This window comes from Eurosta solidaginis, chromosome 4 (genome assembly GCF_040869045.1).
Source record: "Eurosta solidaginis isolate ZX-2024a chromosome 4, ASM4086904v1, whole genome shotgun sequence".
Taxonomy (NCBI): Eukaryota; Metazoa; Arthropoda; class Insecta; order Diptera; family Tephritidae; genus Eurosta; species Eurosta solidaginis.
The window spans coordinates 106,728,872-106,744,756 of NC_090322.1; the positions used below are offsets into that span (position 1 = coordinate 106,728,872).

The following is a 15,885-nucleotide window of genomic DNA, read 5'->3' on the forward strand; positions in this document are numbered from 1 at the left end:
TACGAAGACTTAGATACCTAGAAAATAAAATTTCGATAAATAGCAAAACTAGTAAACAAATGTGGAAATGTCTAAAAGACACTGTAAATTTGAAAAAGGAAAAGTATCTAATTCGAAAGATCGAAATCGATAATAAAGTATATGAAGATGGTAAAGATATAGCTAATAATCTTAATAGATTTTTTGTTAAGAGCATAAAAGATATAAACAATAACATTGAAATAGTCACAAATAACTTTTACCACGAATACAACGTGACCCGCTACTTTGAATTGGATGAAGTGACAGTCGATACAGTGACACAAGTTGTTAAAAAGTCTAAACATAAGATAGGCGGAATATGCGAATAATCACCCCTATTCTGCATTTCGATTACGTTCCCGTTCTACGCTCCGCTTTAATCGAAGTTCGGTATTCTGCATTACGACGGAATCGTAACAAGAGGAAGAGCAAATGATTTTTCGAAATCAGCTGTTTAGACGGAATGTGTGAACATTGGAACAAACTAAATTAAAGAAAATTTGTAAAAAAAACACTGAAAATCGTTTATATTTTATTATCCACGTCATTTTGTACAAAAAAAAGCAATAGAATATATTGCCGCAATGTTATATTTTTTTGAGTGAAGTGCTTTCATAATTGTATGTGTGTTTTTGTCGTTCTTTCGGTCAATTCCCTGCCGTACCCACCAAGTTTTGTTAAAACGGCTTCCTGCACGAATATAGTTAACATTTTCTAAATTTTATGGATGCTAATTTCATTGCACTGTGGCCTAAAATACTTTATGAAGATTTATTTATTCTTTCCGCAAGGATTGTTTACGTTTTCGCTTCACCTTCCTCTACTCCGGCAGCTTGCTTTGGCATATAACTGGACCCAACGAACAGACACAAATTATAGCTGTCTATTATACTGGAATCAATAGCCGCGGCATTATTTGTGGAGTTGGAAAGCAGCGCATACGAAAATGGCCAGGCGAGAATGGAAAGGCAAATATTGCGAAATTTTTGTAATCCATTTGAGATGAGTGACGAATTATAAGAAATTGAACTTAAAAGTGGTAACGTTTAATGACTTATTTTCTTATTTAGGTTCAAAAAAAAAACTTTCGACTTAATAAGGATGCATTCAAGTATGTTGTTGTTGTTGTTGTAGCAAGTATGTGTTAGATACTTTTGCGGGGCAAATACGTCAAAAGACTTCGACATCGACATGTTGTTTTTGACCTGGAAACATATAAAAAACAGTCATCATCAAGCCTTTTACGTTTCTTAACAAGTTTTACTTACATTTTTATTAAAATTCTGTTATAAATTAATAAAAAATAAAAAGAAAATATTTTTCCGCCAACAAATTTGCAACTTAGAAAAACGGAACTACGATCAAAATGCAGAATACACAAAATCGAACCATTCGCAGTTGGATGGAAAGAGATTGGAACACAGAATACCAAAGTTGCCAAATCGAAAAAATTGCAATCCAAGTCGAAATGCAGAATAGGGCTGAATATTAATGAAAGCTTCAGAACTGGTACAATGCCAGACTTCTGGAAGCTAACAACAGTTATACTTATTCCAAAAGTAAAAAATACTATAAAATCTAATGAAAAGTGACCCATAAATACCTTACCAGCCGATGAAAAAATCATTGAATCAATTGTAAAAGAACAGCTGGAACAGTACCTTGAATTGAACAAAATTTTAATACCAGAGCAATCCGGTTTTCGAAAAAAACATTCGTGCGAGTCTGTTTTAAACTCAATTGTTTTTGAATGGAGAAACCAACTTAATGAGAAAAATTTTGTAATTGCGGTATTCTTAGACCTCAAACGAGCGTTCGAAACGATATCTCAACAAACTATGATATAAAAACTTTTAAGTATTGGAGTGAGAGATAAAGCACTTGCGTGGTTCAAAAGTTACTTCTCAAATCGTCGCCAAAGAACACTAGTAAATGGACAATTTCTACCAAATGAAACACCAGTCGATATTGGCCTTCCACAAGGATCAGTACTTGCACCAATATTGTTTCAAATATATATAAATGATATATGATATGCACGGAGCAAGATTGCGTACAGCCACGGGAGAAGACACCACGGTTCTAGGAGAAGTAGCATGTGAAGTCGCAATTGGGAACGTCACGGTTGTACACAGTTTTATAGTGGCAGAGATTGTTGATGAAATCATAATTGGAGTGGAATTCTTAATCGACCAAGGCATCAAGATCGACATGCAAAGTAAGACGATGCGATATAAGAACATGGATGTACCACTTAATTTCGGCTACGAGAGAGACTACAGCAGTAAACGAGTGCTGGTGGAAGAGAGTCAGCAAATACCACCAAAATCAGAAGTAGTCATCTGGGCAAAGGTTGATGGTGATTGTGGGACAAACAAATTGTGGGTTGTCGAAGCAGCAAACAAATCAGCACCGAACATACTTGTAGGAAAAACCCTGGCTATGACAAAACAAGCTGGACGTATTCCGGTAAGAGTACTCAATGAGTTCAAGTCACCACTCAAACTGACCAAAGGAGCTATATGGGGAAGATGCTAAGAGGCTGAATTAGTTATTAAGTGTGAACAGCTCCGGGAACACGTTTCAACTAGTAATACTGATCTTTCAAATGACATCACGGCATGTACGGAGGGGCTAGAGGAAGACTATCAGAGTAAGGCAAAACAACTGCTCCTAAAGAACGCGAACATATTTGACCAAGATGACTCCAAACCAGGGTGCACCAAACGTTGTGAAACATCAAATTGACACCGGAGATGAGAGGACGATCCGTCAAGCTCCACGTAGTGTTCCAATGGCGAAGCGGGAAGTTGTGAGTCAAATCATACAAGAAATGAGCGACAGCGGCGTCATCGAACCATCAGCTAGTCCATGGAGCTCACCGGTGGTACTTGTGAAGAAGAAGGATGGAAAAATGAGGTTTTGCGTGGACTACCGCAAGTTGAACGACGCACAGTGGCGCCTTTTGAGTTTTTTCTTTGCAAAAATCATAACTTTTGAACCAATGAAGATATTTTAAAAATTTAAAATGCAAATGAAAGGCAATTATTTGAAGTTTTATTGTGTGAAAGCTCAGAATGTCACAAATACAGGGTGCGTCAAAAAAATTCAAAGTCAAAGTCGAAAATTTTTAGAAAAATGCAAACACAAAATGTTTTTAGTAAAAAATAAAATGAGATTTGTCTTATAATGACGTATTTAAACATTAAATAAGATAAACTAATGATTTTGATAAGATAGCGTGGCGCTGCCCACTTATGATAAAAAGTTGTATCTAAGTAGTCACGTAATCAATAACTACCAAAATCGATAGACGTATTGTTTCTTTTAAATGGCAATACTCTTATAAAACTCAAATGTCCGTTTTTGGTGCCACAATAACAAGGTGCTTCAAAATTCATCGTAAAATTTTACATGTTTTTTTTTTTTTTTTACAAGCCAAATATGTATTTTATTAATAACTAAAAGTTATTGAAAGTGGTTCAATGAAATTTTATTTGAGCTAAAGATTAAACAGCCAACGAATTTTGGAAAAAGGGAATGGCACTGCCCATTTATGCCAAAAAGTTTGATCTTAGTAACCGCTTTACCAATTTGTACCAAACTCGATAGACGTATTGATTTCTATAAAAATTTAATACTCGTTTGAAGGCGAAATGCCTAAGATTTAAAATAAATTTGATAAACTTTAGAGAAATGCAATAACGAAAAGTATATATTTATAAATTACTAAATTAATTCTTTTTTTTTTTTTTGAAATAAAAAATTAACTTGTACATAGATATCTTATTTTTCAGTAAAGTAACAAAACTGATTAGTAAATATCTTTTTCATTGTTGTGATAAGAAGTGAGAAACTTATTTTATCTTAACATAGTCATCGTCACTGGAACATATATCTAACAAAGCAAACATTTCTGAGCTATACGCATCTGTAAGATCTTTTTGTGTTCTTACATACCTTATAGATGATATGACTGGATCAGAAGAGATAGCTAACATGTTGAAAAGGCCTTCGTTTGTCTAACTCGTGATACTATGCAGGTGTTCATACATCTATATCTTTTGTAGTCCTTGTTCTTAGATTCTTGAGCTTCTTCAGACAATTCTCCTAATGGTAAGCACTGGTACTCTATTAAATCTTTTCCATGTGTTAAAATTGCAACTCTGTAGTTTTAGATGCATATTCTCCAAATTTGGGTCCATTAACTGGTTCATGGCAGTTTAAAATATTTAAAATTATTCCCAATCTTTTCACAATATATCAATCAAGTCCTGTTATGCGAGCAGTCACTTCATCGTTTTCAAAAAATCTTCTTGAGGAGTTACCATCATTTGTATTTCCGTATCCATACTTTGGACAGTCAACTCTAAGGCCAATCTCTTTATAGAATGCATCCTGAATTATTTTTTTCTCCTGTTTTGTTTCTCCTTACATGTTGTATTGTCGTCGAAAACTTCTCCTTGTTGTAGTAGTGTATAAGCCAGCTTCAAAACAAATTCCATACGTCTTATCGTAGCATGCAAAGGAGATATTCCATAGTCATAATTTAGTTCGTCAGTTATTGAATCATCAAGATTTTCAAGACTCCTTCTCGTATTTAAATAATATCGGGCGGCACAATATAGTTGATGACGGACATGGATTTTTCCAATATTCTGAAGCTTCATCTTTTAGTCGTAATGGAACAATAGAAGCCATAAACATATTACTATCTGTAATTGTTTCATAGTATACATTTATTCTTTGTTTATATGCGCTTTGTCCTGGTGATCCATCACAGCCCCACTTAGTTATCAATGTTAGCTCCTTTGGCAGTGATTTCAACTTGTCTTCAGTAAAACTTTGAATGAGTCGTGTTGACGTATGATCCATTAAGTTTTGTAGCTCAATTTCAGCTGATAATTCGGTTATTTTGGGACTTAGAGGAACTGCTTCTTTCTTGGCTTGAGTAATTTTTTTGTATCCAGGCAAAATATCGGCATTACGTTGCAATAATGACTTACGCAATATAATATATTTTTTCTTCGTTAAACCGATATCTATAAACAGCGCCAAAGCTTCATCGGGAGTGTATTTCCTAGGTAGCGCATTTGGTGGTGTGGGAAAGCTGTTTTTGATCCTCGTCAGTCGCACTGGACTTGCTACCGCAACTGCTTCTGTTATATGAGACTTCACGTTTTCTTCGTCTTTTTTATATTTAATAGCCAGTGCTTCTGAAAGATGAGTCGTGGCCATAGCTTTTGTGGTATCAGATAGCTTCCTTTTCCTTGTGTAGGTAGAACACTCTTCTATGGGTTTTGTTGGTCTCCCTCTAGTTGGATTGGTTGACGTGCTAGGCGTTTCTTCGTCCAAAAAAGTTTTCTCAGCTAGCCACTTTTCATGCTTACTTAGAAATTTTGAATTGTTACGATAGACGTCCTTCCATTTTCTTTCTATCATAATGTATTGTAAACCAATTTTTTCATCCAGGCCTTCCTTTTCTTTAATGCTTGTTTCACTCGCTAATTCTCTCATAATAGCCTCAACGAAGTCCCGTCTTGACATTGTAGATTTAAACACCGCAAATAGTTTCGAGTTTTCTAGATACATATTAGAATTGGCTTCGAGTGTATCTGACTAAATATTAATCTGTGAACTATATTTAAAAATACTATTCACTTTATTTAAGTAAACAGAATACTTAGTTCCTTAATCTCCAAAAGACGAATGATAATGTGCATTGTATGATGGATAGCTTTATATTCCTACTCAAATTATTAAAATGAATTTCAGGTATACAATTCGTAACTAAAACAATGTATGTTGTTAACAAGTTCCAATAACAAAAACGACCTTACGGCCGTACTGACTTATATATATCTGCCCAGGCGCGTATTTATGCCCAAGGTTGTTTAAATTTATTTGATGTAAAAAGTGAAGTTGCAGCTGGACGCAGGTAGACTTTATGAATTTAGGTAACTTAATATTTCACAAATAACTACTGTTAATTTGGCGGAGCACATATTTTAACATTTTTTTTCCATCAAAGTTTTAAAAAGGGCCTAAAAATAGGCATTTCGAAAAACAGGTATATCCGCCAACTTTTAACAAAAAAAAAAAAACAATTTTTTTTTTGTGTCAATCCTAAATTAAATTATCTTTAATTGCTATACAAGAGAACGACAACCGGCCGCCTTATTTACTCACAAAACCATTTTAAATACAACGAAAAAGAAGAAAAATTTCAAATGTTTCCCAATGTTGAAAATTGGTCAACTTTGAGCGGCTCTACCCGGTAAACTATAATTTTCTGTGAAAAAACAGTTGTATATTCTTGATCCCTGAAAAATTCTCTATTAGCAACATGTATACGATTTAGCGAACGCTTTCATGATTTTTTTGATATTTGCCATGCTTTAACGGCAGAGGCGCCACTGTGCGACGTTACGAAAAAGGATAGCTACCCATGGACTTGAAAAGCGGCTACTGGCAAGTGGAAGTAAAGGAGGAAGACAAAAAGAAAACAGCCTTCAGTGTCGGTGATGGTCTTTGGCAACTAACAGTGATGCCCTTTGGACTATGTAATGTACCAGCAACTTGTGAAAGACTTATGGATCAGGTACTGAAAGGACTACATTGGAAAACATGCTTAGTGTACCTAGACGACATCATCGCATTGGGAAAGAACTTCGAAGAACATCTGAAGAACTTGGAGGAGGTTTCCCAAAGAATAGCTGGTGCTGGTCTGAAACTTAGTCCCAAAAAGTGTTCTTTGTTCAAGAAGCAAGTTAGTTACTTGGGTCATAAAGCAACGACAGAGGGCATCTGCACTGCAAATGAAAAGATAGAAGCTGTAACGAATTGGCCAAGACCACAGAATTTGCATGAATTAAGAAGTTTCCTTAGGCTATGCACAAATTACCGCCGGTTTGTACCAAACTTTTCCAGCGTAGCCCATAGCCTCCATGAGCTTACAAGAAAAAATAAAGCTTTTGAATGGAATAAGGAGCAAGAAGTGGCTTTTCAAATATTGAAGGATCGTTTGTGCACTGCCCCAATGTTGGCATATCTGATTCCAGGAGCAACGTTTATTCTAGATACAGATGCGAGCGGATATGCTATAGGAGGCGTTTTATCACAACTGGTCGATGGACAGGAGAAGGTAGTTGCATATTACAGCCGTTCAATTGGTAAACCAGAGAGGAACTATTGCGTTACACGGAGAGAGCTGTTGGCATTGGTAGAGTGTATTAAACATTTTCACAAGTACCTCTACGGCCAGCGATTCCGCGTCAGGACAGAACACGCAGCGTTAAAATGGATCTTGCAGTTCCGTAATCCAGAAAGACAGTTCGCACGGTGGATCGAGCGACTACAAAGCTATGACTTTTCCATTGAGCATCGAAAAGGTAGTACCCATGGAAATGCTGATGCAATGTCACGAAGACCATGTAGTTTGGAATGCAAGTACTGTTCAAAAGCCGAGGCTAAAGAAGACATTATAGATGTCCGGGTAATGACTATAACAATGAATGGGACGAGGAACAACTAAGGAAGTGTCAGCTAGAAGATACTGATCTGTCACATGTTATGCAAGGGCTCGAACGAAACGAAAGACCAAACAGAGAGATGTCAGCAGAGACGCTTCCCAAGGCAGTCGGTTCTATGTACCGGAGCGACTCGGGATTTTTCCCGACCAAGGACTGTCATTTCAGTGTGACCCCATTTAATTTGTTTCGTCCCTCCCACAAATTGTCATCCTCCCAGCAGCTCCTTGCAGCAGGACTGCTACATATTCTCTTACTCCGGGAAGGTATCGAACCCAATCCGGGTCCGTCTCCTGACCCCGGTCCTGAGAAATGGGTTTGCTGCATTTGCCAGAAAAGAATCTTTTTAGGACGGTCGTACTCTGTTCAGTGTGTCTCGTGCAAGGGATGGTTGCATCGGACAGGTTGTTCTGGGCTTGATCCCAAAACCCGACGTCCACGTAACTTTTATAAATCTTTTGTGGCTCCTTGCTGCTCACGCCCAAGCGCGTCCCGGAGTCTACGCCTAAGCGTATCCCCACTACCTTCCAGCAGCTTCGCTGCTCAGCAAGCCACAACAAGTACCCGCTGCTGCTCGCGCCCCACGGCGCCAACAACTCAAACAGCTGATACCACTCATAACTACTACCTTCGTAGTAGAGCTGGTAGCAATGCTGAGCATCAGCCCCTGCCACCGTCTTCTTCTCCCCCCTCCTTTCTGGCAGCAATCGTGCAGGTCAGGGAAACAGACTCTTAGTCCCTGCCTCCGTTTGCACCGTCTGCCAGCACAGAGTATATAGGTTTGCGACATCCGCTCAATGCAGCTCCTGCCTTGGGTGGTGCCACTTTCCTAGATGTTCTGGTCTCCGCGACGGCAACCCCTCGACTGGTTTCATCGCGCCATGTTGCCAGGTCGCAAACCCAAATCATCCGGGTACCCCAATGCTTGCCCAAGGGCGCCCAGTCCCAAGGCCACAACAGCAATTGCGTCCTGGCCTTCCACAACCTAGGCGTAGTCACCCCTCACTTACCCCTAGAGTGGCGGCGTCACCCCTCATGCACTTCAGAATTCTGCAGTTCAACTGTAATGGACTAACTGGGAAGATTACGGAGATAGTCGATTTCATGAAACATCCGCATTGCTGCGATTCAAGAGACTAAACTCACAGCAAGATCTGCATTGCAGACCTGCTCTGGTTATAATGTCCACAGGAAAGACCGCGAGAGCGGAAATGGAGGCGGCCTCGCGTTTATTATACACCACTCATATCACCACACATCATATATTTGATCCTGGCATCGACCGCAGTGACAATGTCTTAGAACGTCAAGGCCTATCTGTCCGGTCAGGCGATGCAAACCTAGAAATCATCAACATCTACATCCCTCCTGTCACCTGTTGCCCCAGTGGGTACCGCCCTAATATCGAGGCCTTACTCACTGGCAACAATCGCATTATCTTAGGCGATTTCAATGCCCATCACGACCTATGGCATTCAAACTTGCGGGCGGACAGTAGGGGTGAGATGTTGGCGGATCAAATAGACGAAACGACGTTCTGCACAATAAACGGAGACGCCCCCACACGTATGGTAGGAAGCTGTCATAGCTCGCCAGATATCTCAATCGTGAGCGCAGAACTCGTAAACTGCGTCAACTGGCAGCCGATGGTAACATTGGCATCCGACCACCTGCCCATTCTTATTTCGTTCGAGCGTACCGCCGACTTCATCGTCACCGAAAAACGCACTTTCATAAACTTCAAAAAAGGAAAGTGGGAAGAATATAAATCTGCAACAGACAGCAGCTTTGCTGCCCTCCCTATCCCGACTGATGCCCGCCAAGGGGAGCGTGCCTTCCGTAAGGTGATTGAATCCGCCTCGGAACATTTCATTCCCGCCGGGAGAATTCCCGAAATCCGGCCCCACTTCCCGGCGGAGGCCGCGAGCTTAGCGAGGGAACGCGACCTTATAAGACAGCTTGATCCAGGCGACCCCCAAATAAGGGATATAAACCAACGCATCAGATTGCTTGTGGACGAACACAAGCGGGCGAAATGGGAAGAGCACCTAAGAGGTTGTAACCTCTCTACCGGTGTAGGTAAACTTTGGTCCACCGTAAAGTCCCTATCGAATCCGACTAAGCACAAAGCAAAGTTTCCATCGCCTTTGGCGATAAGGTGCTGTCGGATGCGAAAAAATGCGCGAGCGCTTTCTGCCGACAATATATAATGCATCCTACGGTCGACAAAGATAGACGGAGAGCCAATAGACACGCACATAAACACAAACTCAGCGCGTCACCAATTACCATCACCGCTAGAGAGGTTGAGGACGCCATTGGTCGCGCTAAACCATCCAAAGCAGTGGGCCCAGACGGCATAGCCATGCCGATGCTTAAAAACCTAGGGAAAGAGGGTTTCAAATATTTAGCGCATGTCTTCAACCTGTCTCTTTCCACCTTTGTCATACCCGAGAAATGGAAAACGGCCAAGGTGGTCCCGCTACTAAAGCCTGGGAAACCAGCTAACGTAGGTGAGTCATATCGTCCGATATCTCTCCTATCGCCAGTGGCAAAGACGCTTGAAGCCATTTTGCTCCCTTATTTCCAAGCACATTTGCAGCTAGCCCCTCATCAGCACGGCTTCAGAAAACTCCATAGCACTACCTCCGCGCTAAATGTCATTAGCACCCAGATAAATTGCGGTTTGAATCAATATCCCCACCATAGAACAGTACTCGTAGCGTTAGACCTATCAAAAGCTTTTGATACGGTCAACCATGGCTCGTTACTGCAAGACCTGGAAGGGTCTACCCTTCCCCATGTCTTAAAAGGTGGACCGCAAATTATCTGGGTGGTCGGCAGGCATCGGTGCAATTCAGAAACGAAACATCAAAACAAAGGAGAATTAAACAAGGGGTGCCACAGGGTGGTGTCCTATCCCCGCTCTTGTTTAATTTCTACATATCTAAGCTACCTTCACCACCGGAAGGAGTCACAATCGTTTCCTACGCCGATGACTGCACAATAATGGCCACAGGCCTAGGCCCAAAGATCGATGAGCTATGCAATAAAATAAACGGCTATCTCCCTGATCTCTCCAGTTTTTTCGCCTCGCGAAACCTGGCATTGTCACCGACTAAATCTTCCGCGACCTTATTTACAACATGGACGCCACAAATGTCGACCATATTGAACATCCACGTCGATGGCACTACGCTACCGACTGTCCTACACCCCAAAATCTTGGGTGTGACGTTTGATCAGGATCTACATTTTGGTGCGCACGCAACCGCAATTGTTCCAAGAATTCAGAGCCGTAATAAAATCCTCAAATCCCTTGCTGGCAGTACCTGGGGAAAAGATAAAGAAACGCTCTTGACCACATACAAAGCAATTAGCCAGCCGATTACGTGCTACGCGTCACCCATATGGTCGCCAAGCCTAAAAACCACCCACTGGAAGAAACTACAGGCCTGCCAAAATACTGCTCTCAGAATCGCCACGGGCTGTCTTCTTATGTCCCCAGGACACCATCTGCATAATGAGGCGAGAATACTACCCATCAGGGAGAGAAATGAGATGCTGACCAAACAGTTTCTGTTGAATACCCAGAAACCTGAGCATCCCAACAGAGATCTGATTGACGAACCAGCACCGCCTAGGGGCCTAAGGAGTCATCTCCGTAAGCATTTTGAGGAAATACGGCACCTGAGAATCCAGCCGTATGAAGCTGAAAAACACAAGCAGGTCCTTGGTGAACTCCATAGACAGGCGTCGGAGCTTTATGTCGGGAATTGCCCGGTGAATCCAGTACTTGAAGAAAAATATCCAGAACTCGCAGAAGAGGAACGCATACTCCCAGGGAAACGCGTGTCACTCTTGCTCAACTTAATTCTGGATACTGTAACAGGTTAAACTCTTACCTATCCAGAATCAACCCCGACATACAAAATGTATGCCCTGCTTGCAATGTGTCCCCACATGACACCAACCATCTCTTTAATTGTAATGTGGAATCAACGCCTCTAACACCCCTTTCCTTATGGTCCACCCCTGTTGAAACGGCAAGTTTCCTTGGACTCCCGTTAGAGGATATTGATGACAATTTGTGATCGGTCGCGGCTATTAGGTGGGGCGAGCATTGCTACAACAACAACAACATGTCAGCAGAGAGTCCCATTGCGAATTGATATCCGGTCGCTTGCATCGAGTATGGGAGAGTGAGGATGGTCAATGCAAGAGGAAACTGATAGTTGTTCCCAGAAAGAGGATTCCTGACGTGCTCAGCGAGCTGCATAATGGTCCAAGCGGAGGTCATCTTGGAATCACGAAAATGCTCGAGAAGATTAAACAGAGATTCTATTGGGTTGGTTGCTGTCAGTCGGTCACTGAGTCGATTGCGAACTGCGAGGTTTTCAGCAGAGTGAAAGGGCCCAAAACCCGAAGTCATGGCCAGATGAAGCAATATAACTCAGGTACGCCATTTGAAAGGATCGCTATGGATGTCGCAACTCCATTTCCTACTAGCAACTACGAAAACAAATATGTACTGGTGGTTATGGATTATGGCAGCATATGGCCAGAGGTATACCCAATCCCAAATCAAGAATCGGAAACAGCAGCAGAAGTGTTTATAAACAATTGGGTTGCAAGGTATGGTGTACCAATACATTCTGACCAAGGCAGGAATTTGGAATCAGTTGTGTTCCAGGAAATGTGTAAATCATTGGGCATTCGAAAAACGCGGACAACTACATTGCATCCTCAGTCCGATAGTATGGTGGAACGATTCAATAGAACATTGCAAGAGCACTTAAGGAAAGTAGTGGACAAGTTCCATAAAGAGTGGGATACCCGCATACCATTATTATTGATGGCCTACCGATCAGCAGTGCATGAGCCAACGGCCCAAACCCCTGCAAAAGTAATTTTTGGCAATGACCTTCGACTGCCAGTTAATTTGAAGTTTGGGATAGATGCCGATGCGGAGAGAAATGTCAAAAAATCCACTGCTGTTTTGGAAGAAGAACTGAGAGAAATACACGATCTGATAAGGCAACGAACAAAGATTATGAGTGACAAGATGAAAGCCAGATACGATAAAGCAATTAATTCGGAAAGTTTTCACGAAGGAGATTTGTTGCTGTTATACAACCCACAATGGAAAAAAGGTTTGTACCCGAAATTGCAGTGTAACTGGGAAGGCCCGTACAAAGTTGTAAAACGGATCAACGATGTAGTTTACCGCATACAAACCATTGGTAAACCACGAACCAAAATGAAAGTGGTTCATCTGGAAAGGCTGGCGGCGTTTAGATCTGGAAATTTGTCTGATCGGGACGATCAGACTTAGGTGGAGGCCAGTGTGACGAATATTAGCAACACTAAGGGATACTATCATCTCTAAGTCGATACTAAGCAGTCCCTTGTATCTACATAAACAAATCAATCATTATGTCTACATATGTACATGCAGCAATGGAGAGATGCTCACAAAAGTATGCAATCATCAGCAAAGTAGTACTCACATAGACACATGTATATTTCTGAGATACTCACAAAAGTATGCAATCATCAGAAAAGTAGTTCTCACACATACACATACATATTTCTGAGATACTCACAAAAGTATGCAATCTTCAGCGAACTAGAAAATTCTAGAAGTAGAAACGCCTAGAAATATGCGAACGTGGAAACCGAAGAGTATAAAAGCAGCACCAGCTGAGGCAACGAGCAATCAGTTTGATTTAAGCGCGCTATTGGTTGCTAAGTATAAGTGTTATTGTGAAGAACTCTAATAAAGACCATTTTGCATTATTGCATATTGGAGTTATTTATTCAACAGTTTAGCGATACGAACGTTAGTAGAAGGTTACAAATAAGCGGAATATCCCTAAATTCGTTACAGTACGAAAAAACGTAAGACAATCACCTAAGTCACCGATAGTCACTGAGAGTCACCGAAGTGAATGAATGCTCTTATATGATACGAATTTGGTTTCACTTGGGTGAAAGTGACTATTCGAGTCGCGTTGCGTCATACATAATAACGCCGTAAATGAGGAAAAATCCCATCACAAGATAGTGCTCGTGGCACTTGACCTGTCAAAAGCTTTTGACACAGTCAACCACGGCACGCTACTCCAAGACATAGAAGGCGCACACCTTCCCCCTAGTCTAAAAAGATGGACCGCAAATTATTTGAATAGTCGGCAAGCGTCGGTTCAATTTAGGAACGAAATCTCAAAGCCTAGGAAAATTTGACAGGGGGTACCACAGAGTGTGCGATGTCCTGCGATTTGGCCACAGAGGAAATCTCTCGGATCTCCCTTCCTTGACGATCTTTGTGATCTGGCTAAGCTGGAACCTAAGAAATTCGTGACGTTTGCTGAAACGACCTGTTTGTTTGAGTAGGAGAGAGATCCACGTGGTATCACAATGGGACCTTTTTGGGCCTAAGTGCACTGGTATTCGCACCGGTGGCCACTCTAACCTAACCTACTGCAGAGTGGAATCCTATCCCCGCTTCTGTATATTTTATACATATCAAAACTCCCTTCCCCACCAGAAGGAGTTACAATCATTTCCTATGCCGACGACTGCACGATTATGGCAACGGGACCTGCCCCTTCAATAGATGAATTAGTTTCTAAAATAAACAGCTATCTCCCCGATCTTTCTAGTTTCATCACCTCTCCCAACCTGGCATTATCACCGACAAAATCCACGGTTGCGTTGGCGGTTTTCGAAATGGGTCCATCGCAATACGCCAGTAAATGTTTCTTTCTTTTCAGTTTCTCTTAGAAAACATAATAATTGAAATTCAATTATTATAAGCCGGTGTTAAGCTCATGAATTCTTAAATATAAGTATAAACTGAACACACCATTAAACAAACATACATAAAAAATCACACTACCAAGGAAACATGAGTCCCCCTGGCCCAACTTCGTTCTGGGTATTGTAACAGTTAAACTCTTACTTGTCCCGAATCAAACCCAACATATGTAATGTATGTCCTGCATGCGATGTGTCCCCACATGACACCAACTATCTTTTCAATTGTAATGTGGAACCAACGTCTTTAACGCCCCTCTCACTATGGTCTACTCCTGGTGAAACTGCAAGTTTCCTTGGACTCCCGTTAGAGGATATTGATGACAATTTGTGATTGGTCGCGCCTATTGGATGGGGTGAAGCACCGCAACAACAACAACAACAACAACGTCAGTTGTAATGTGGAACCTACGCATCTAACACCCCTTCCTCTCTGAGCCACACCTGGTGAAGCTGCAAGATTCCCCGGACTCCCGTTAGAGGACTTAGATGACAATTTGTGAGTGGTCGCATCCATTAAATGGGGCGAAGCACTTTTAACACAACAACAACACTAACCATCTGTTCAATTACAATGTGGAACCTACGCCTCTAACACCCCTTCCTCTCTGATCCACCCCTGTTGAAACTGCAAGTTTCCTCGAACTCCCGTTACAAAATATTGATGACAATTTGTGATTGGTCGCACCTATTGCATTGGGAGGGCTTTGCCTTATGCTACAACAACAAAAACAGCAATAAATCTTTCGAAGAATTTTTCTTTGGAACACTTCCAGAGCCGCCTCGTATGATGTTGTCATTGTCTGTGCTTCCGCACCATATAGCAGGATGAATGCGATAAGTGACTTATAGAGCATTATCTCCGTTTGCCGGGAAAGGACTTTACTTTTCAATCGCTTACCAAAGTACCATTGCTCTATTTAGGAGCACAGAGAAGTGTTCCCTCTATAATCTAAGCATCATCTATGCATCAGCTACCAGGTTGCCGTTTTCGTTTTCACAGGAGTTTTCTCCAGACTTAAGACCTTCTGTCTGTCTCCGAACGGTTTGATAAAATTTGTGGGCGCATTACTGGTGGCTAGCAGCTCAAGATTCTCACACTTACTGCTGTCTGCTTCAGCTTATTCTTCCTGAAAGGACGCCTCTATTATCTTTTTAACACGCGGTAGTCTTATCTTCTTGATGCGTTCGATCTAAAAGTTGCTTTATTAGCCGCGTCCATTCTATTTCAACGCGCCATTCTTCATTATGAAGTTAAGTATTGCATCAATATTTTGTTCAAAGTATATCTAGAGATGCTTACTTTTGGTGTTGAAACAAAATAGAGTATAATTGTAGATGAATTTACCGAGCATTTCCAAGACAAGATATGTCCGACCCCAGCGGGTTAGGGGGTCAGAATATACCCGGGGTAGGCCTTTCGTAAGAGGCGACTAAAATACCAGATGCAAGGGGCTGTGTAGCGCAACCCTTCAGGTTGCCAGCGCCATATAGAGCTTCTCCAAACCCAATTGTA

At 41.3% G+C, this 15,885-nt stretch overlaps 1 protein-coding gene across 2 annotated transcripts in view; it reads right to left on the minus strand.

Annotated features, from left to right (window-relative positions):
• Rab18 (RAS oncogene family member Rab18) overlaps positions 1 to 15,885 on the minus strand; it is a 248,239-nt gene that overhangs the window by 131,349 nt on the left and 101,005 nt on the right. The gene's annotated exons all lie outside the window — the stretch shown is intronic.